General features: G+C 41.1%; 1 protein-coding gene across 3 annotated transcripts in view; it reads right to left on the bottom strand.

Moving 5' to 3' along the window:
• NCK1 (NCK adaptor protein 1) overlaps positions 1–24,634 on the bottom strand; it is a 66,315-nt gene that overhangs the window by 36,708 nt on the left and 4,973 nt on the right. Inside the window, exon 2 of one of the 3 annotated variants that reach the window (XM_079794941.1) lies at positions 2,697–2,785. The exons of 1 other annotated variant lie outside the window; for it this stretch is intronic. The gene's annotated coding sequence lies outside the window, so the exon portion shown is untranslated. Of the gene's footprint in view, positions 1–2,696; positions 5,474–24,634 lie in introns of those variants that run through there. One more of the 3 variants, XM_079794940.1, reaches the window with a different exon arrangement.

Genomic DNA, 24,634 nt, shown 5'->3' with positions numbered 1-24,634 from the left:
CCTGAAGTCATTTTCAAGTTCCACCATTTCTTACTATTCAGTCAGGTCAAGTTTCTAGCTTTCTAAATCTCCGTTTTCTGGCTAATAAAAAGAAAATAGGATTCCACCGAGTCTCCTATCTACCTACTCCAGGACTTCTGTGAGGATCAAATGAGATGAGGCACAGGAAAATGCTTCACAGACATTTGGTTAAAGTGTAAAATGTTTGCACCTGGCTATAAAGCAAGTCAGGTTCCTGGGCTGAAGAAAGTCCAAGGAAGCTAGTCACTAGGGAGAGGAAGCCGGGCGTTTGCTATGTGATGTCATTACCTGGCACCCACAGCAACTGTTTCTGGGCTGGGCTGGGCTGTGGGCTGCATTTTGCGCCATGGGGTCTTGGCAGCATTGGCTGCAATTTGGTGGGGTGTCACTCCAGGGTGGTGGCAGGGCCTGTGTCCCACTTGGTGTCAGGTCCATGGTGCTGTTTGTTTTTAAATGGCCAGTGCGCGTCACGGCAGTTCCTGCATTGAGCATCTGCCCCCTGGTGGTCAGTGCGTATCATAGCTATTGGTGGGTCGGACAAATGGACACTTAGCTTTTTGTTCTTTTTTTAAAAAAATACATTTTATTGATTTTTTTACAGAGAGGAAGGGAGAGGGACAGAGAGTTAGAAACATCGATGAGAGAGAAACATTGATCAGCTGCCTCCTGCACACTCCCCACTGGGTATGTGCCCGCAACCAAGGTACATGCCCTTGACCGGAATTGAACCTGGGACCCTTGAGTCCGAAGGCCGACGCTCTATCCACTGAGCCAAACTGGCCAGGGCGACACTTAGCTTTTTATATACATAGATTACTATGTCTCTCAAAAGTGTCACTCAAGTGGTACATATTCTCAAAAGAATACACAGATCTAAGGAAACAATGGAACTACCCTTTCCCCATACTGTACAGAATAAGTAAGGTTAAGATTATGGCATCACTTTTAGCAACCATATTCTCCTGACACACCAAACTGTGGTCACCTGTAATCCCAGACATACTTATCACTAGAGGCCCGATGCATGAAATTCATGCAAGAGTAGGCCTTCCTTCCCCAGGCTGCCGGCACCAGCTTCCCTCTGGCTCCCGGGACCCAGGCTTCCCTCGCAGCCTTGGCTTTGTCTGGAAGGTCGTCCCAAAGGACGTCTAGTCTAATTAGCATATTATGCTTTTATTATTATAGATGACTTTAACCATAACATTTGAATATTTTTCACATTGATTGCTGTCCTTAATTCTTTTTTTTTTTTTTATCCTCACCTGAGGATATTTTTTTCCATTGATTTTTTTTAGAGTGTAAGAGAAAGGGAAAGACAGAGAGAAATATCAATGTGAGAGAAACACATCAATTTGTTTGCCTCCTGCATGAGCCCCAACCAGGGCCAGGGCCGGGGAAGAGCCTGCAACTGCAATGCCCTTGACTGGAATCGAACCCGGAATCATTCGGTCTGCTGGCTGCCGCTCTAGCCACTGAGTCAAATCAGCTAGGACTGCCCTTAATTCTAATGCTTCTTCTCATGCCCTCCATGTGCTTATATAATTTTTATTCAAAAACAGTTTTAGGACATAACCACTTAGCCCTATTAAAGTTTACTGTGCCTCCCATTATCCTTTTGGCCTATGCATACAATAAGACCTATTGGAGTTACAGGAAACCAGTACACTAGTACTTAAAAACTCCTGAGTATAAAAATGTGTTCTAAATTGTAAAGCATTGTGCTTGTCTACTCCATAAGCACCTCACATACTTAACTTGCCCTGCAGTTTCTGCCTCTGTGTTTTATAACTCAGTAAATAGTACCACTATCAATCCAGTTATCTGAATTAATGAAACCTACTCAGTCAACCCCCACATCTCCAGTCATTTAGATGAAGTATAAGAAATTTCTGAGAAAATCTACCTCTTGCTGTTGGCCTCTCCTCTGATTCTAGCTGTATTCGTTTCCTACTGCTCTGTAACAAATTGCCACAAATTTAGTGGCTTAAAACACAAATTTAACTGTAATTGGAAAATAAATTAATTTTTAAAACCACAAATTTATTATCTTAAAGTACTAGCAATAAGAAGGTTGAAACAGGATTTACAGAGCTAAAATCAAAGCCTGTATTCCCTCAGGAGGCTCTAGGGCAGTGATGGGCAACATTTTGAGCTTGGTGTGTCAAACTTTGCCAAAAAACTGAGCATAACTCGGGTAGTGTGTCACTTTGAGGAAAAAACTAACTCCAAGACTCTAGTCGCAAATGTTTCATCCTCAGGAGCAGCAAATGTTTCATCCTCAGCATGTGGCTGCGTGTCATCAGAAATGGCTACGCGTGTCAGTGCTGACACGCGTGTCATAGGTTCGCCATCACTGCTCTAGGGGAAAACCCATTCTATGCTAATTCCTTATCTTCTAGCCATATCATCACAACCTCAGCTTCCATTGCCACTTCTTTCTTACACTCCTGCCTCCATCTTATAAGATTCCTTGTGATTACACTGGGCCCAGGGATAGATAATCCAGGAAAATCCACAGAGTCCTTTTTGCCATACAAGGTTAACATATTCACACGTTTAGAAGACTAGACTGGAGACATCTTTGGGAGACCATCATTCTATCTACCATGATAATCTTAAACTTAAGCTAATGTTTCCAGGTAGATTTTCCAGGTAAATTTCCCCATACTACTCACTGTGATTCTTTTGCTTTCTGCTCTGGGACTTCCTGAGGCAATGAAATGAGATACCACTGGGAACACAATTGGCAGGCTCTTATGTGCAGCTGAAAGTGGGGGAGGGAAGGAGAAAGAATTTATACCACACTGGAGAAACTGTCAACTGATGGGAGAACAAGAGCAGATGAGCAGAAAATGTGAGACTATCTAGATCCTCAGAAGTTCCCACTGGAATTGAGCCCTAGTTGCAACAGCAGTGAGTAACTCAATAATAGTCTTACATTGGCTTTTCTTCTTTTATTCACTCTGGTCCTTCACTCTTGTTCCCTAAAATCATCCACAAATAAATTACCTGCACACAACTCCATCCTTGCTTTTAGATTGTACTTTAGGGGAGAGAATGAGGAAGATAACTGGTTAAGATAATCAGGTAAAGAGTTTTACACACAGAAAAAAGAAACACGATGACTTAACAAAATGAAAGCTATATACATAGTAGGGTATCTAGTCTTGATGCTATAATGTATAACTTCAGGTCAAATCTCTTCTCTAGAGTCCGAAGGCCGACGCTCTATCAACTGTAAAATGAACAGCTTGACTCCCATTATTATCTATAATTCCTTTCAGCTGCAAATTCTTATGACATATAAACATCATTATGAATTGATGAAAAGGGACAACAGAAAGGCAGAGTAGTGAGATTATCACCAGCCAAGGAAATTGTTGAAATAAGCCAGTCAGAAAGTGGTAAGATCTGGATTTGAAAAGCCATGGAAAAATTAAAACCCTCATACACTGCTGGAGGGAATGTAAAATGGTATAGCCACTTTGGAAAACAGTTCAGCAGTTCCTTCAAAAGGTCAAACATAGTTACCATATAACCCAGGAATTCCATTCCTAGTAATATACCAAAAGAAATTAAAACATATCTACATATATAAAAGGCTAATATGCAAAGTGTCCCCTCAGGAGTTCGACCTGGAGTTCAATCGCTCAGTATGACATGCGCTGACCACCAGGGGGCAGCGCAGAACAAAGGAAGGCCCCAGCCGGCAGCTGGAAGGCCCTGATCGGCCCTGATCACCGGCCAGGCCTAGGGACCCTACCTGTACACGAATTTCATGCACCAGGCCTCTAGTACAGGCAGTCCTCGGGTTGCATCAGACTCGACGTGTGTCGTTTCGTAATTATGTCGCCATCTCCCATTTATTTACACACACACACACACACATATATATATATATATAAAGTTCCGTCATTTTGATGTATGTACATACGTGCTTTATGTTTTTTATTATTTATTTACCACAAGTAAAGGTCAGGAATTGTTATCTTTCTTTTACATTTTTTTTACTGTTTCACTTCATTACTGTGGTGTATGTGCTCCATGAGAGTGACGTAGGTGCTTATGTAGGTGGGTTCCGACTTACAGCGAAAATTGCGTTACATCGTGCCATAGGAATGGATCTCCGATGTAACCCGAGGACCTACTGTATTCACATAAAAATAAAATGAAGTTGAACCTGTACATTACACTATATGCCCCCCAAAAAACAAAAAAACCCTAAAATGAATCAAAGACCTAAAATAAGAGCCAAAACAATAAAACTCTTAGAAGAAAACAAGGCAAAAGCTTCATGGCATTTCTTAGATCTGACACTGAAAGCACAGGCATCAAAAGAAAAAACAGATAAACTGGACTTCATCAAAATTAAACTCTTATGCACCAAAGAACACAATCAGGAAATGTGAGATAATAGTTGCAATGTATCTAATAAAGGATTGATATCCAGAATATATAAAGAACCTTACAACAAAACAACAAAAAACAAACAACCCAATTAAACAATGTGCAAAAGATCTGAATAGACATTTCTCCAAATAAGATATACAAATGGCCAAGAAGCACAAGAAAAGATGCTCAACATCACTGTTGTTAGAAAAAAAGCAACTCAAACCATAGATATCACCTCACACTCAATTAGGATAGCTATCATTAAAAAACACCAATAAACAGAAAATAACAAGTATTGAGGAAGACGTAGAGCAAGCAGAACCCTTGTGCAGTGCTGGTAAATGTAAAGTGGTGCAGCCACCTTGGAAAACAGGTAGTTTCTCAAAAATTTAAAAATACAATTACGTACCACATGACTTAGCAATTCTACTTCTAGGTCCACACTCAAAAGAAATTAAAGCAGAATTTTGAATGAACATTTATACACCCAAATTCATAGTAGCAATATTCACAAAAGAAAAAAAAATTAGAAGCTACCAAAGTATCCATCAAAAATTACATGGGTAGCTCGGTTGGTGTGGCTCAGTGGTTGAGCATCAAGCTATGAACCAGGAAGTCACAATTCGATTCCCAGTCAGGGCACATGCCGGGATTGCAGGCTCAATCCCCATTGAAGGGGGGAAGGGTGTGTGCAGGAGGCAGCCAATCAAGGATTCTCTCTCCTTGATGTTTCCCTCTCCCTTCCTCTCTGAAATCAGTTTAAAAAGATATTAACCTGGTTCGACCTGCTTTAAAATTAACCACTGCTGACTTAAGCCCTTTATTTCATATACTAAGGGGAGATTCATCTCCGTCATTCCCACGCTGCTTGACAGAGGAAGCCAAGACAGCTTTACATGAAGCTGAGGATGCCTTAACTTCAGCACAACTTACTAGAATTCCCACTTCCCTTACAGGTTTTAATTTTCCCTACAACACATACACCCACTGGGGTCATTCTATTGATCACCTCCTTGCTGTAATGCAAGAGGCTACCCCATTTTCTCTTGCCCAGTCCTCCCATGCTTTGCATCATCAAAATGCTGCTGCCTTACACAAACAATTCCGTCTTTCTCGGGAGCAGGCTCGTCAAATTGTTAAGCAGTGCTCTCAGTGTGTAATTCATTGCCCTGTGCAATTGTTGGGGGTCAATCCTAGGGGTCTTAAACCTAATCAAATCTGGCAAATGGATGTCACCCACATACCGGAATTTGGTAAGCATAGATGGGTACATATTAATATAGAAACCTGCTCCCGCTTTATCTTTGCAACTCCCCAAACGGGAGAGAGTGCCAAGCATGTAATTAATCATTGCCTAGCTGCCTTTGCGGTACTAGGTCCTCCCTTAGAGCTAAAGACAGACAATGGACCCGCATACGCTAGTTCTGCTTTTCAACATTTTTTGTCAGCAATATCAAATTTGTCATAAAACTGGTATCCCTTACAACCCTCAAGGTCAAGCAAGAGTGGAAAGAGCAAATCGTACTCTTAGAATGCAATTACTAAAACAGAAAGGGGGAGATGGATGTTATGTGTCACCTCAAAACAAACTCAGTCATGTTCTCTATACTTTAAATTTTTTGAATTGCGATGCAGAGGGTTGTACAGCGGTCGAAAGGCATCAAGCCTCTGCCGACTTAGCCCGGTGGCACAAACCAGACAAGAGTTTTACCATATCTAATAATGATGTGGGGAAGAAGTTGTGTTTGTATCTTTCCAGAAGGAGCAGCACAGCCAATTTGGGTGCCAGAGTGTTACGTGCTCACCACAATGGACCCAGAGAAGCTCCTTGTCCCATCATTCAAAAGACTGAGAGTTGCCCCGATGACAGCAAAGCAAAAAAGGAAGATGATGAAGGCTACACAAGAGACCAAGGTGCCAACATGGGGTCAGCTGATGGTAGAAAAGCAGGAAGTGGAAACTACTCCCTCAATCATGTTTCTGGGTAGGCTAGCCTTGGTTAGCTACCAGTCTTCTGCAAACTCTTGTGCAGCCAAGTCCGAGAACTCTGAGTAAATCAGCAAAAGAAACTTTCATTTAGTAGAAAAGTGTTACTGTAGTTTGATTTCTCTATTATTGTAGTGTTGCATTGGCATTGTTTTATTAATAGCCATGTCTGGGTTTTGCATTGGCATTGTTTTGTTATTGGGTTTTGCATTAGCATTGTTTTGTTAATATTTTAATAGTCAGAGCTTTGTCCTTAACATTTAAGTTTTACTTCCATTATTAGTAGCTTAAAAATAAAAGAAGGGTAAAATGTAGGGAGCAGTTATAGGGTTAAGCCTCGGACTGACCTGCTGGTAAAGCCACAAACAAGTCCCAGCTTAGAGGGCACAGTCCTCTAAGCATAATTAAGCTTGATCTTGTGACTGCTCCCTGGATCTTTCCTGGGTCGCTAATGGGCTGTGGGAGGTGCAGCAAATTCTGCCAAAACAAGTGAAACTTACAAGAACATTGTAAATTACCTTGTTTACCTCTGACTATAAAATAAAGGCTCAGCTTGCAGTCTGGATCTGTTCTGTGGTCTCAGCCAGGCACAGAAGATCGACCTAGACCCTGCTTATTCTCTTTGTCTTTTCTTTATCCTTCGCCGGCCCTCCCTCAGGCTCGCCAAACCCTTGGCTGTGCTGGCGCGGCACAGGTAAATAAAATGTGAAATATACAATCAATGGAATATTACCACCCTTAAAAAGGAAATTCTTTTTTTGTTGTTAATCAAACACCCGAGGATATTTTTCCAGTGATTTTTAGAGAAAGTGGATGGGAGGAGGAGAGACAGAGAGACACATTGATTGGCTGTCTCCTGCACTTGTCCGTGCAACTGAGGTACATGCCCTTGACTGGAATTGTATCTGGGACCCTTCAGTCTACTGGCCGGTGCTCTATCCAGAGAACCAAACTGGCTAGGGCAGGAAATTCTGACAGATGTCACAAAAAAGACAAACCATATAGTATGCTAAGTGAAATAAGTCAATCACAAAGGACAAATATTGTATGATTCCACATATATAAGGATCCTACTAGAGTAGTCAAATACATAGAGACTGAAAGAAGAATGGTGGTTGTCAGGGGTTAGGGGGATGGGAGAATGGGAAGTTAGTGTTTAATGAATACAGTTAAGGGAGATGGAAATATTCTAGAAATAGATGGTGATGGTTGTTCAATAATGTGAATGTACTTAAAGCCATAGAACAATACACTTAAAACGGTAAATTTTTTGTTATATGTATCTTACCACAGTAAAAAACTTGTACATGAGCCCTGACTGGTTTAGCTAAGTGGATAGGGCGTCGGCCTGCGGACTGAAGTGTCCCAGGTTCGGTTCCAGTCAAGGGCATGTACCTTGGTTGCGGGCACATCCCCACTGGGGGGTGTGCAGAAGGCAGCTGATCGATGTTCCTCTCTCATCGATGTTTCTAACTCTATCCCTCTCCCTTTCTCTCTGTAAAAACTCAATAAAATATATTTAAAAACACACAGACAAAAAAAACTTGTACATGAATGTTCATTGCAATATTACTCATAATAGTCAAAAGGGAGAAACAATCCAAATGTCATCAACTGATGAATAATTGGTATATCCATATAATGGAATATTATTCAGCAATAAAAAGGAATGAGTACTGATATACGCTATAATATGAACCTTAAAAAAGTTATGCTAAGGGAAAGAAGCCAGCCACAAAGGACCACATATTGTATGATTCCATTTATATGAAATGTCCAGAATGAGCAAATCTATAGTGACAAAAAGCAGATTAATGGTTGACTAGGGTAGGGAATAGGGAATATTAAAGGGTGATGACTAACAGCAGTGGAGTTTCTTTTTGGGGTGATGTAAATGTTCTAAATTGTGGTGATGGTTGCAACACTGTGAAAATACTAAAAGCCACTGAATTATATACTTTAAATGGGAAAATTATAGGCTATGAGGATTATATCTCAATAAAGCTTTTTTTTTTTAAAGCCAACAAGACTCAGTGACTGAATGAAATTGTAAAATAAAGCAAAGGAATGAATTAAAGGATAGTTTGAAATCTTGCTCTGCCATTATGTGTGTGACATTGAGCAAGGTACTTAACCTTTCTGTGCTTCGGGTAACACCTACCTACAGGGCTGTTATAAAGATTAAACAAAATAATATGTAAAACACTTAGTGCAGTGTTTGCTAAACACCACTGTCCTTCCCTACCCTATCCTCCCACCTAATGCTAAAAATTCCACCATCAGTTGTATGGAAATATAAATTCAATGATAGTTATATCTGAATTTCATGAAGGAAGTTATGTTTATTCCAGGTAGCAAATAACCTAAAAGTTGCCAATTATGCTACTGACAGAGCAATTTTCAATTGCTAATTCACTGCAAGTTGAAACCGAAGGCAAATGGAAATAAACTTTAGATAACTCTTTTCAACAATTATCTCAACAACAGTTCCCCCCTTCTTCCTTCATTTCCAAACACTTCTTTCCTTACCTACCTGCCTTTTTACCTTTACTCAGGCTGTCACTAATAATGAGAAAAACAACAATAATTTACTTTTTTCCATTATAATACATATTAGGATTTTTAAAATGACTTATGCCAGCTACGGGACAGCATCAAACTCTGCCCAGCTAACCCACCAAAGTTTCTTGAACAAAATGAACAAACTTTAAAAGATGAGAATGAGAAGGAATACAAGAAAGCTCTTGCTTTCTCTTGTGCGATAGCTGTCTTACTTATCTGGAAACAGAATCCTGAGGCATCTACAGAGAACTGGAATTTCTCCACATTATCCATAACCAAGTTCCACTACCAAAAAAGTCAGATGCTCTAATAATTTGGTATTAGTACAACTTGGCATACAAAACTATACATTTTAAATATACTCTTGTTTCATTTTAATATTAAGTAATAATTTACTCTCAAATTATTTTAAAGGCAATGTCTTTCAAAGGAGCACCTGCATTATAAATGCTTCTGGAATAAGATGCAGTAAAAGGATGTGGTTAAGAAGCATAAACAGATGAATTGCCATTGTATTGTTATAATTCTGTATACTTTCAGATCAGAAAATTCCTACTAAAAACATTTTAAAGTAAATTCATAAATGTTATCTCTATGTAGGCTTTCACTACAATTATAACTTACTAGTGGCCCGGTGCATGAAATTCGTGCATGCGGTGTGTGGGGGGATTCCCTCAGCCCAGCCTACACCCTCTCCAATCAGGGACATCCTCTCGCAATCTGGGACCGCTGGCTCCTAACCACTCACCTGCCTGCCTGTCTGATCGCCCCTAACTGCCTCTGCCTCGGCCCCCACCACCATGGCTTTGTCCAGAAGGAAGTCAGATGTCCGGAAGATGGCCGGTCAACCTGTTCTAATTAGCATATTACCCTTTTATTAGTATAGATAGATTATATAGGATAAGATTACTTAAATGGGGGGGTGGGGGGAGGACTTTTTCAGCAGGAGGAGATGCTCTTGGCAGACAAAAATACATAATCCCTATATCTGGACTGATAGCCAGCCATATGCACTATAATGCCAAACCGGTCATTAAAAAATTGAACTGCTTTCTTCCACCTTACACCAAACAGCTATTGCCCTTAAAACCCCTCCTTAGCCCCCACCTTAGGTTCTGCCTTTGCAGTACACCCATATTAAGTTCTGACTGGTCGGTTTCTATGCCAGTCAGTGTCAGAAGCTCCGCCTCCTAAGCAGCCATTGGCTCCTTGCAGTTCACCCAGATTTGGTTCTGATTGGTCGGTTTCTATGCCAGTCAGCGTCAGAAGCTCCGCCTCCTAGGCAGCCATTGGCTCCTTGCAGTTCACCCAGATTTGGTTCTGATTGGTCGGTTTCTATGCCAGTCAGCATCTCCGAGCCGATCTCTGGGCCTGATCAGAGAGACAGGGCTGATCAACAGCCACCCCAGGCTGCTGGCGAGCGGCTGAACTGATCTCTCAGAGAGAGAGAAAGGCTGCGGATCGGACCCTACTTCTCTCTCTCTCCAGGCCTCACCAGCAGCTGCAGTAGCCGCTCATCAGCTCCACCTCTCTCTCTCTCTCTCTCTCTCTCTCTCTCTCTCTCTCTCTGAGAGGTCAGCAGTTCAGCCCGCTCTCCAGTCCCCGCCCACTGGAGCCTGCTGTGCACGCAGCCTGGCATTCGGTTGAGTCTTCAGTCGTTTTGGACGTTATGGACCCTGGGTTTTTATATATTAGGATTGTAACATTAAAAAAGACTATCTCTAAAGAACAGTTGCTACAACAAGCTCAGAAGTCGTTTCTCCCTCTACAAACTCCGTATTGCCTAACTTAATTTCTCCTTGATGCCTAACTACATTATCTCATTGTATTTCACTTCAGAAATGTTTACTGGACACTTAGTACAGAGAGCAAGTATGTCAAGTACTTTTAGTACAATATGTTAATAATCTCCACAGCAACCTTATGAACAGATATTAATATTACCATTTTATAACCTTCACAGAAGGTAACATTTCAGAACCTCCAATGTATATCACAAGGAATAGCTACAGTGGAAGCAGCCAAACTAACCTCCCTCTATCCTAAACTCTGATGGTTTCCTTAGCCCTATAGTAAATTGGTTCTCCTCCTCCCTTACCACCTACTCCTGGTTTCCATTTCTGGCTCCTCTTTTATCTCCCCTTCAGCCATCTACTCTTCTCAATATATACCCTCTCTCTAAATAAATCATCCATTTTTATGGTTTCATCTTATCACCTTTGGCCACTTGACTATCAAATCTGTAAGCCCAATTGTGTTCTCTAATAGAAGCTACCATTTCTCAACATTTCTACTTGAAAATCTTGCTATCACCTCAAATTCAACATGTATTATTCCCAATTCGTCATTATCTCCAAAAAGCCAATTCTTCCATCCTCTTTACTAACTTCTGTTAATTACAAACCACTATCATCCCACTTATCCTGTCACCTCCAATAAGTCACACAGCAATCTGTGTAGGTTTTGCCTTTGAAATGTATATGGTTCATCTTTTTCTGTTCCATTGACACTGCCACCACTAAACCCCAAGCCCTCAGCAATTCACCTAATTTATAAGAGCTCTTGGTTATAATTCATCCCAGTCTATCCATTTTAGTCTTTTCTGTATAATAGTCATTCATCCCGACAATATATTCACTGAAAGATTAGTGTGTGCTAAATAAGCATCGGCTAGTTACTGCAGGGATAGAACAGTGAGAAGGATATATCTTTCTAGCAGAGGATACAGGTAATACAAACAAAAGTTTTCTCAAATAAATAATCATAAACTGTGATAAATGCTGTGATAGATGTAAACACAGTGCTACAATAAGAACAGAGAATAGGAGGGCTACTTTAGGTAGATTTTAGTTAGAGTTGGATTTTATGCTGACACTTTAAGAAGAAAAGGAGGCAGTCATGTAAATATTTAGTGCTCCAAGCAAAGGAAACTACAAAACACGCAGTCGGTTCTAGGAGGGGAAAAGCTTGGCATGCTACGGGATATGACCGAGCCTCATGTGCCTTGAGAATAGTAAGGGGGAAAGTGGTACAAGGTATGGTTGGAACAGAGACCAATTTTATTCTACACTAATAATTAAAGGATTTTTTAAAAGCAGGGAGTTCTAATTCAATATACACTGTGACAGACTATTCATTAATACCTGTGTTCTCCTCTCCTTCATTAGCACACTGCTTTACTACATTCCCAGACTCTCCTGTAATTAGGTGGGATCATGTGACTCATTCTGACCAATAGAATGTGGGTAAAAGTGATATGTGCTACTGTAGGGAGCAGCTATAGGGTTAAGCCTCGGACTGACCTGTTGGCAAAGCCACAAACAAGTCCCAGTTTAGAGGGCACAGCCCTCTTAGCATAATTAAGCTTGACCTTATGATGCTCCCTAGATCATTCCTGGGTAGCTAATGGACTGTGGGAGGTGCAGCAAGTGCTGCCAAAACAAGTGAAACTCACAAGAACATTGTAACTATGTTGACCATTACCTTGTTTACCTCTGACTAAGGCTCAGCTTGCCATCTGGATCTCTCTCTGTGGCCTCAGCCAGGCACAGGAGATCCACCTAGACCCATCATATTCTCCAGTGCTGTCTTTTCTCCAATCCTTCACCACCACCCCTCAGGTTCACCGAACCCTTGGATGAGCTGGCTCGGCACATGCTACGCCGCCAGGGTCCTAAAATCTTCCTCTGTATTCTCTTCCTTTCTCAAGACAACCTCAAAAGATACATGGTGATGATAGTGATGACTTAAAAGGATAAAGGAACCTGTGTCCCTGAGTTACCACATGGAGTAGAGGTGTTCCCCTACTCCTACTCCATCACACATATAAACTAGATTGTGATGTAAGAAAGTAATATAAACTTCCATTGTTTTAAGCCATTACGATTTGTTGCTTATTAGAGTTGTTAGCAATACTAACACAGAAATCTAAAAACGTTTCTCTGACTGCTCTATGAAGAATGAGTTAAAAGGGGAAAAAAAAAAGTAAAATAAAAGACCACTTAAGACTCAACAACAAAAATTTAAAGCATAGGACTTACACAAGTAACCAACAAGCATATGAAGGATGCTCAGTATTACAATTTACTAGGAAAAAGCAACTCAAAACCACAAAGAGGTATCACTTCACCCCATTACAACAGCTTCTATTGTTACTGTTGTAATTAGCTAGTTTTTAATATTAATAATAGGAAGAAAGCAAAAGGGAGGGGCAAACATTATAAGCATGGTCATCTGGGCAGCTTCACCAGGAAGTTGCAACTTAACACTCCCCAGGGAACCACTGGTCCATTCCCTACAAATCACTGGGAATAAGGGAGATGGACCCATGTGCAGTGAAGTTGGGGTGAGTAGGAAAGTGCTTGCCTGTCAGTCTAACCTGGGGAAAAGATCACTGGTTAGAGGGGATGGAGCCACTGCAAGTATGCAAAATCCTGAAGGATTCATTGGATAAGCTCCCAGGTAAATCCCTAAAACAGAAAGTTCTCTGTCCTTGTTCCTCTTGCTTTGCTCCTGTTGCCTTGCACTCACTTGTTCCGCAACCCGTAGCGCTTGCCCATCATGTGGCTGTAGAAGCTGCATGGCCTATATGGTCATGGGGACCCCACAAGCAATGGACTGCAGCTGGGAACACAAGCTAAGCTAACCAGATGATGGAATGGACTGTGCCTCAACATGGAATGGAAACTCTGGGCAATGGCTTTGATTCTAGCTCTGAAGACAAAATGGAATTTTTTCCATGGCAAGACGCAAGGAGACGGGACCTTGGAGGGAAACTCCCTTAAAGTTACATCACCAAAAAAGTTTTTCATAATACCTCATCATCCCATGGGGACCTCCAGAAATTCTTATTCCTATGGCACCTCAAGAAGCCCACTTCCACCAGTAATAGGTGGGGACATGGAGGACACCCTACCAATAACACTATGAGGGAGGGAGGGAAGGAGGGAGGGAGGGAGGGAAGGAGGGAGGGAGGGAGGGAAGAAAGGAAGGGAGGAAATAATTTGTGAGGATGTAGAGAAATTGAAACCTTTGTGTATTGTTAGTGGAAATGTAAAATGGTGCAGTTGCTATGGAAAACAGTATGGCAGTTACTAAAAAAATTAAACAGAGCTATTCCTGAAAGTAGAGACTTGGACATATGACCACGCTATTCCTGAAAGTAGAGACTTGGACATGTATTTGTACATCCATGTTCATAGCATCATTATTCATAATAGCTAAAAGGTGGAAGCAACCAAATGTCCATCAAGAGATGAATGGATAAACAAAATATGGTATATATATTCAATGGGATAATACCAGCCTTAAAAGGGAAGGAAACTGACATGAGGCAACATGAATAAACCTTGAGGACATTACAGTAAGTGAAATAAAGCAGTGACCAAAAAGACAAATACTACATGATTCCCCTTACATGAGGTACCTAAAGCAATCAAATTCATAGAAAAAGAAAGTAAAATGCTGGTTTCCAGGGGCGAGGAGGATGGCAGAATGGGGAGTTGCTTAATGTGTACAAAGTTTCAGTCTTGCAAGATGAAAAGGTTCTGAAGATTGGTTGCATAACAATATGAATATTAACAATACTGAAGTAAGTGTACACTAAATGGATGGTTAGATAAATTTCATGTGTATTTTACAATTAAAAAATAGAGAGGGAGGGGTGTAGAGAATAAAAAGACCAGTGTGGATGAAAAAGGGGCCTCATACTAAACCTGACAAGTTCAGGCATGGCAGGCCTTACAAATTCAGAGACCTTAAGTAACCACATAGGATGTGGTTACTTAAATTAAAACTTCCTAACTAAAAGCAAGTCATGGAAGGTAGTCGTGTCCTAGGCTCCTATCTTCCTTGACAAAAGTCAATCTTACCATAACTGACCCTATTGTCTCTTTGCATCTAGGATAACATAACTTTGGAATGTCAGGACACAATCTCCCACCAGAGCAGGAGACCATGGATCCCTTCACTTTTATCTTGTTCCCCACATTCTATTTCTATGTGCTATAAATGTTAACTACCCTGTACTCACCAATATAAAAGAATTTTTCTGTTTTACTCTTTATCCAATCTCAGATTTCTCTTCTTTGCTTTCTCCCTCCTCCATAATCTACCACCAAAGAATTTCATATAACTTTCCTTATGCCTCCTCCTTTGATTATAACATATAAAATAAACTGCAAAACTACCATTCTCCAGAGCATTTTCTCAACCTATTGATATTTTGCTTCCCAGCAATTGGCAGTTTGGCTCATATAAACTCATAAAATTCTCTAAAGGTTTGGATGTTTCTTATATTGACACTAGTAAGTACAATCATTATAATGTGCACCTGAAACTAATATAATACTACTAGAGACCCGGTGCATGAAATTTGTGCACTGGAGGGGGTGAAGGGGTGTCCCTCAGCCCAGCCTGCACCCTCTCCAATCTGGGACTCCTCGGAGGATGTCCGACTGCCGCTTTAGGCCCGAAACCGGCAGTCAGACATCCCTCTCACAATCTGGGACTGCTGGCTCCCAACTGCTCACCTGCCTGCCTGCCTGATTGCCCCTAACTGCTTCTGCCTGCCACCCTGATCACCCCCTAACCACTCCCCTGCCAGCTTGATTGACACCTAACTGCTCCCGCCAGCCCGATTGCCCCCAATTGCCCTCCCCTGCCAGCCTGGTCGCCCCCAACTGCCCTCCCCTGCCAGCCTGGTCGCCCCTAACTGCCCTCCCCTGCAGGCCTGGTGCCCCCAACTGCCCTCCCACCCCTGCAGGGCTGGTCACCCCCAACTGCCTTCCCTTGCAGGCCTGGTTGCCCCCAACTGCCCTCCCCTGCCAGCCTGGTCGCCCCCAACTGCCCTCCCCTGCTGGCCTGGTCGCCCCATCTGTCCTCCCTGCTGGCCTGATCGCCCACAACTGCCCTCGCCTGTCGGCCATCTTGTGACCACATGGGAGAGGCCATCTTGTGCAAGGGCATGACAGCTAATTTGCATATTACCTCTTTATTATATAGGCTATGTCAATTATCTATATATATAAAAGGCTAATATGCAAAGTGTCCCTTTGGGAGTTCCACTGGGAGACCGGGAGTTCAATCGCTCACTATGGCATGTGCTGAACACCAAGGGGTGGCACGGAATGAAGGAAGGCCCCGGCCGGCAGCTGGCAGCTGGGGAAGGCCCCGGCTGGCAACCGGAAGGCCCCGATCAGCCCTGATCGCTGGCCAGGCCTAGGGACCCTACCCGTGCACAAATTTCATGCACCGAGACTCTAATATTTCATAAAATAACAAGATGTTACAAATCACCCATCAAAAACAACCCCACAGAAAACAGAAGGCCAACAGTCCAAGTGAAGATAAGATGGCAGCTTAGACTTGAGTGGTATAATGACCATGTAGATAGAGAACAAAAAAATTCAAGTTGTATATAGAGATAGAAGAGACAAGACTTGATGATGGATTGAGGGGTGAAAAAGGAGTCAGATATGACACCTACCTGGCTTATAGCTACTGAGTGGATGACAACACCATTTAACAAAATGGTAAAGACTGAGGAGTGGACAAATAGGGATGGGGGTGCAGCTTAAGAGTAAAGGAATGAAGACTTGTTTTTATTATCTTTAAGTTCAAAATACCTATGAGATATCCAAGTGACAATATCAAGGAAACAGCTTGATATGTGGCATATTGCATTTTCAAAGATGGCTGAGATAGAATCTTCCATACTATTAGTTTTTCTTACTATGTGATTTAAACCACACCTCCCAATGGGAGGATAGCCAGTGAATTTGGGTATGCTTATTACTATGCAGAATTAAAGCTACTCAACTTCTAAGGCTGTCATAAATGGTATTACAGCTTCTGCCAAACACCCTAGAGATGCTTGTTTATGGAGCTATGATGAAGCCCAAGCAGCCTATATAGAGATCCACATGGAGAGGATTCAAGGCCCCTAACCCACAGCCAGCCAAGGAGGTCCCAGCCAACTGTTAACACCAACTTGTCAACAATGTAAATAAGCTATTTTAAAAATAAATCTTTCCAGCCAGCCTAAATGATACCACATGGAACTCAGAAACAAGCCATCTCCACCCAAACCTGTCTACATGCAAATCACAGAAACTTTGGGGGGGGCGGGGGGAGGATAAGGGAGGTTATTGTTTAAACCACTCAGTTTTGGAGTGGTTTTTATACAGCAGTAGATAATGGATACAATATGACTCTGGAGTTCAGGGCAGAGATCTTCCCTAGAGACATAAATTTGTGAACCAGCCACATAAAAATACTATTTAAAATCATAGGACGGAATGAGATCATCTAAGGAAGAGTGATGATACTCTAAAACTTCAATATAAAAAGCTAAACAAAGACATCACTACTTCAACTTTAAACTCTTTGCCAATTGCCTAAATTATTGTCTAATACAGACATCAGGTATTCTATTAATTTCATTTTCAAAAAACTACCATCACCTTCTCACATGCTCAAATCTGGACTTACTGTTCTTTTATTGATAACTAGAGGCCCGGTACACAACATTCATGCACTGGGGAGGTGAGGGAGGCGCGGGGAGGTCTTTCAGCATGGCCCAGGCAGGGAGCCCTCGGGGGATGTCCAACTTAGGCCTGCTCCCCACGGGGAGGGGAGCAGGCCTAAGCTGGCAGTCAGACATCCTTAGTGCTGCCATGGAGGCAGGAGAGGCTCCTGCCACCGCCACTGTGCTCGCCAGCCATGAGCCCGGCTGCTGGCTGAGCGGTGCTACCCCTGTGGGAGCGCACTGACCACCAGGGGGCAGCTCCTGCATTGAGCGACTGCCCCTGGTGGTCAGTGCATGTCATAGTGACTGGTCGTTCCACTGTTCAGTCTATTTGCATTTTACCCTTTTATTATATAGGATCAGTTAGCATTCAGAGAATCCTCTTTACTATCACCTTAAGTATCCCATTTGTCTCTCTAGAATTTGATTTCCTGTATCATTGTCCTTTCATTAATGTTTACTCCTTTTTGGTGGGTGGAACAAATTAGATAATAGCTTTCTGAGAAAAGAAGCAAGCAAGATAAATTTTGGTTGTATGTCTTAAAATGTCTACACTTATATTTATGCTCAATAATTTTGGCTGGATAAAGAATTCTAGCTTGGATATCATTTTGTCTCAGATTTTGAGGCAAAATCATTTTGCTCACAGTCTTCTAGCTTGTGAGGTTGCACTCGAGAATGCTAATCTCTGAAATGTGACTTATTTGCCCCCTAAGAAAGTTAATAGGATCTGCGCTTTGTCCCAGATAATACAAAATTTCACAATGACACACCTCAGTGTCTGTCTATATGGATTTTTAAGCTAATAGGCTTCAAACCTACTCTATTCTATTGTGCTTTGTAATATGGGAAGGGGGCTGGAACCCTGCAAATCGCACTTCTTTGCTAGCGTGCTATATTAGATAGCCTATAAGGGGCACCAGAAAGACACTAGAAGAATAAAGGAGGGAACAAAGAGATACTCCTTCAGATCAGCATCAACCAACAACCAACGACCTTCACTCTGGCAATAGCAGTGGACCCTATAGCAGCAATGATTCTAAGTTAGCAATTTTTTGCTTTTGTGTTTTACCTACCATTCCCAGACCAGCCTCATCAAGTCTCCTAAGATACCTACACTTCCTGAGCAGGCAGCTAGCTACTTCTCAGAAATCTGAGTTTCAGCTCCTCAGGGCCACTCTTCAAGTTTCTAAATTCTAATAAACCCAATCTCTTTGTTCTTCCAGCCCTCGGGGCTAGTAATTATAGTAAATCCTCACTTAATATAGTTGACTAGTTCTGTGATTGTCAGTGAAACAATTTTATCATAGGCTAATTTACATAACCAGAGTTATATTCCTAAGGCATTTCATTGAATAAGGAAACATTGTTGAACAAAATAACTTTATTCCACAACTTTAAGGATCTGCTATACTTACTCAAGTTACTGTCTCTGTGATATCTAAGTGTTTGCTTATTTCCTTTTCAGCTCCTCAATTATCTAGTGTATTGGTTTCTGAGGGCTGCTGTAACAAACACAATGGGTTGGCTTAAAACAGAAATCCATACCACCTTTGTGGCCACCAGAAGTCTGAAATCAAGGTATGGATGGGCCATCCTCTCTCTGAAGGCACTAACTAGCCAGTTAACTGCCACATGTCCAAAACAGAAACCATCCCCACACACCACGATATTTGAATTTAATTGCGTCTACAGAAGCTTATGGTGTACAAAGGGTTATGGAAGGATCTGTTCTAGGCCCTTCTTCCAGTTTCAGATAGCCTCAGGCATTCCTTGGTTTGTAGGTGGCCATCTCTCTGTGTGCATCTATGCCCAAATTTCCCGAGTTTTAAAATGCCAATCATATTGGATTAGAACACACTCTAATGATCTCACTGTAACTTGATTATCTATAAAGATTCTATTTCCAAATAAAATCATATTCCAAAGTATTAGGGTTTAGGACTTCAATATATCTTTGGGGGAAGGGGCACAATTCAACCTATATCATCTGGCTAAACAATTTTTTTTTTCTCTTTTTTTAAATTTAGGTATTATATGTGTACATATCTTACCATTGTCCCTCCCACCCCACACCCATACATGCCCTCACCCCCCAGAGTTTTGTGTCCATTGGTTATGCTTATAGAAACAATTCTTTATATTAAATTCCTGACTAGACCTGATTGAAAGTGTGTATCTATTTTCAACCACTGTCCTGAGCACCCAACGGGCTCTCAATCTGCAAAATGATGTTTCTCAATTGTGAATTTTAAAAATATTTCACTGATATTTCTACTGTTCTTTTCTGTTCTCTCTCACTGGCACTTGTTATTTGAAAGTTGATCTCCTAAACTGACCTTTTAATTTTATCTTTTTCACCTATCTTCCACCTTTTCCTGTACTTTATGAGAGGTTGTCTCTACTACTATTGAATCTTTTCTTCTTATTCTCTAATTTTCAGGGGGGGGTTTTGTTTGTTTTTTTGTCCTGATTGGTCCAAGTTCTTTTTTTTTCTATTTGTTTTGGTCTCATATTAAAAGCTTTTCTCATATTTAAAAGTCGTCTTTAAAAGCTGATAATGAATAACATAGTTTTTCTTCTTGGGCTAGTATAATAGTAAGAGAAGCATCCTCTAAGTTCTGAATTGAATACCAGATTCTGGGAGCCAAATAGGAGAGGAGGCTTTAATAAGGATCCTAACACTAAGCATATTTCATTTAATCTAAGTGTTTTCAGTAGGACACCTGCCTTTCAATTATGGTATGTCTAGTGCCCAACCCTCTCTATTTGTCACCTACAGAGGATAAATTTTCAGTCTTCTGACAGGGCAGTCACTTAGCTATACAAATTGACAGAGACCTAGGTTGAAGCTTTTTTTTTTTTAATAGCTTACTGAGATATAACTCACATGCTATACAACTCACCCACTTAAACTGTACATTTTCAATGGTTTTTAGTATGTTGAGTTGTGCAACCATCACCACAATCAATTTTAGAACATTTAATCAGACAAAAAAAACCCTAGTACCTTTGATCAGGTATTTCCCTCGAATCTTCTCCTGCTCCAGCCCTAGGCAACCACTAATTTATTCTGTCTCTATAGATAATACATTTTCTGGATATTTCATACAAAGAGAATCATACAATATGTGATCTTTTTGTGACTGGCTATTTCACTTACTATAATGTTTTCAAGGTTCATTCACGTTATAACATGTATCACCACTTCATTCCTTTTTATTGCCAAATAATATTCCATTGTGTGGATATGCATTTTATTTACCCACTACAAGCCCGATGCATGAAATTCGTGCAAGAGTAGGCCCTCGCAGCCTGGCTTCATCTGGAAGGTCATCTGGATGGTCGTTCCCGCTGTTCAGTCGATTTGCATATTACGCTTTATTATTATAGATTATTATATACGATATGTATTGTCACTGCCTGGAACAGCTTCTTGCCCAGAGCAGATTTATTCTGCCAGTTATGGTTTTCCAACTACAGAGAAGGCTGATGAAAATGACTCATTTAAAATATGGGCTGTTCTCAATATTATAACTGCCCCTTTTCCCTATGTACATGCACCTATGTTTTGCACTTAGAAGACAAGACAAGGAACAATGCATACATACATATATTATGTGTCCTGTGACTCATTTCATCAACATTTTGCTTTTCCTACTCTTTGATATTTTACATTTTTAAAAATCTCACAGCTCTGATAATAGAGTATATCCTACCAATTCTTAGTCATAACTTCCATGACATGCACTAAACTAATTAAAACAAAAAGCTCCAGGAAGTTCCAAGATTATAAAGCTTGAGTGCAAGTAAAAATAGTAGTAGGCTAGAAACAGTTTTATTAAAGGAAATGAGAAACTTTATAACAAGGACAGGATAGGCAAATTTTTTCTGTGAAGAGCCACATAGTAAATATTTTAGGCTTTTTGGGACACACACTGTCATATATTCCTTTTTTTAATACATAAACCATTCTTAACTAAGGTCAGTACAAACAGCATTTTTTAGGAGTTGCAGGTTAAAACAGTGGAATTAATACAGAAAAGTTTTTTTAAAAAGAAAATTACATGGGGCAAACAGGAAAGCAAACAATAAGCAACAAAATATAGGAAGCTAAAAGACAGATGGACAATGGCAACTACTCAGTGAATTCCGGAAAAGTGAAGCTAACCCTAACTCCTAAATAGGAGTTGTAAAATCCAATTTATACCTTGGAATCCTCAAAAGATTCAGAAACTGGTAGTACCTCATACTACTTAAATTGAGGCAAGAATTAAATAAGGAAGACTGGGTAAAAGTTGAGAAGCAGTTAAATCCTTAGAAGTTTCCTCCCCAAATCTTCCTGATGGTTGGCTACCCCACTCTGAACAAGGAGTAACCAGATGTAATTAAAGGTCTGCATACCCTACTGAACGTGGGGGAATGAGAAATCCAGTCCCCCCAAACTCTCTCTCTCTCACACACATACACACACACACACACACAACCCTAGTGGACAAACTTTCAGCCCTCAAGCAGACTGAGCTTTCCCCTCATGAACCTGAAGCAAGAGGAAACACCTCTCATATATCACAGTTTCCTAAAAAAAACTGGCTCCCTCAAACCACCATGTAATAAATCCAGTATTTAAGTCACCATCAATTCAGTTTACTATCACAAGATAATAGCCAAAGGTTAATGACTTCTGAAATAAACCTCCAACATAAAAGTTACAGGCCACTATAGAAGAAATAGGGTTTGCAAAAAAGAAAGAAAAAATTTTTAAAGGAATAATAATTTGTAGCCTCAAAAATTAGAAAAGTACAAGGAAACAAGCACAGGATGCTCTCTATACAAAAAAATATGAGAGAACAAAAAGAGCTCTTGGGAAATCAAAATCTCTTTTCCCCCAATAGTTTATTGATTTTTGGAGAGGAAGGGAGAGGGGGAGAGAAACATCGATGTGAGAGCGTAACATCCATTGGCTGCCTCCTGCATGCCCCCTACCAGGGACTGAGCCTGCAACACGGCTGGGCATGTGCTCAGACCACGATTCAACTAGCAACCTTTCAGTGCACAGGACAACGCCCAACCACCTGAGCCACACGGGCCAGGACAAGAAATTAATATCTTGACAGCAAAAATGAAATTTTCAACAGAAGGCTTAGAAAATAACATTAAAGAAGCCTTTCACATAAAATAGAGCAAAAAAGATTAAGAGATGAAAAAACAGCAGAAAAAAAAGACTAGAGCAGTGGTGGGCAAACCGCAGCTCGCGAGCCACATGCGGCTCTTTGGCCCCTTGAGTGTGGCTCTTCCACAAAATACCACGTACCCTAATTAAGTTAATAACAATGTACCTACCTATATAGTTTAAGTTTAAAAAATTTGGCTCTCAAAAGAAATTTCAATCGTTGTACTGTTGATATTTGGCTCTGTTGACTAGTGAGTTTGCCGACCACTGGACTAGAGGACTAGCCTAAGAGATTCAAACAAATAAGAGAAGTTTCAGAGAGAAACAGAAGAAAGAAGAGGAAACCACTGTAATAGACTAAATTGTGTCACCCCAAAAATTCATGTTGAAACTCTAGATAAGGACTCTAACAGACAACTGAGGGTAAATGAGGTCATTAGGGTAGAGCCGTAAATAATCCAAAAGGACTGATGCCCCTAAAGAAGGAGCGAGCAAGAAAGGTTTTGTGAAAAAGGAGGCTGTCTATATATCAGGAAGAAATCTCATCAGAAACCAACCCTGACGCCACCTTGATCTTGGACTTCCAGTCTCAAGAACCGTGAGAAAATAAATTTCTGTTATTTGTACCACCCAGTCTGTGGTATTTTGTGATGGCAGCCCCAGAAAACTAATATAACCACCAATGAAATAATTAAAATTTCCCAGAACTGATGAACATAATTTTGCAGATTTGAAGGACACAATATCCAGGAAAACACAAAAAAATGGATGCATGCCAAGTCACACACTCATGAAATTTCAGTACAAGAGATACAAAATTCCAGAAAACATTAGGATTAGGAATCAGAATGTCTTCGGCATTTTCAAAAGCTAGAAAATAATAGAGATGCCTTCAGAATTTTGAAGAAAAATTATTTCCAATCTAGAATTCATACTGAACCAAATCAAGCAGGAAGGTTAAAAAAAAACCAAAAAACATTTTCATCAATGCAAGATTGCAACCTTTCACAGGAATCTACGGTGGGATATACTCCATCAAAAGGAGGCATCAAGCCCAGCCAGCATGGCTCAGTGGTCGAGTGTGCCTATGAACCAGGAGGTCAAAGTTATTTGATTCCGGGTTGCAGGCTTGATCTCAGGTGGGGTGTGTGCAGAAGGGAACCAATCAATGATTCTCTCTCATCATTGATATTTCTATCTCTCCCTCTCCCTTCCTCTCTGAAATCAATAAAAATATATTTCTTTAAAAAAAAAAAAAAGGAGGGATCAAATTAAAAGAACTGCATGATTCACAGGCAACAGATTTAACACAGAGGAAAAGCAGAGTCACCGTTTTGTTGTAAAAGGAGAAAGCTGGATCAAGCTGGTTCAAAAACTGGTAGACAAGGATAGTGCAATTCTACTCCCAGGTATTCATACCAAAAAGAAATGAGTTAGCCCAGCTGGTGTGGCCCAGTGGTTGAGCATTAACCCATGAAAGCAGATCACAGTTTGATTCCCAGTCGGGGTACAAGCCTGGGTTTCGGGATCAACCCCCAGTAGGGGGCGTGCAGGAGGCAGCTGATCAAAGATTCTCATCATTGTTTCTATCTCTTTCCCCTTCTCCCTTCCTCTTAGAAATCAATAAAAACATTAAAAAATTAAAAATGTGTGTATGTCTACTAAAAAACTTCTAAGTAAATGTTTATAACAGCTTCATTCATAACTAGTAGCCCTGCACACAAATCTGTGCGCCAGTAGCTCGTCAGTAGCTCACTGCCGCCCTCCAGTAGCTCTCCGCCCGCTGCCCCGCCCTCCTGTAGCTCCCTCTGTCTCTCCTACCCCCCCATAACTTGCTGGCCTGCTCCCTCCTGTAGCTCTCCGCTGCCCGCTTGTAGCTCGCAGCCCCACCCTCCTGCTGATCCATGATCCGGTCGTTACGCAGTCGGTCATTTCGCAGTCGGTCATCGGTCTTTCCGCTTCACGGCGTAACG

The sequence above is a fragment of the Cnephaeus nilssonii genome (genome assembly GCF_951640355.1).
Source record: "Cnephaeus nilssonii genome assembly, chromosome: 17".
In the NCBI taxonomy this organism is placed as follows: Eukaryota; Metazoa; Chordata; class Mammalia; order Chiroptera; family Vespertilionidae; genus Cnephaeus; species Cnephaeus nilssonii.
This window is presented reverse-complemented; position numbering and strand designations above follow the sequence as displayed.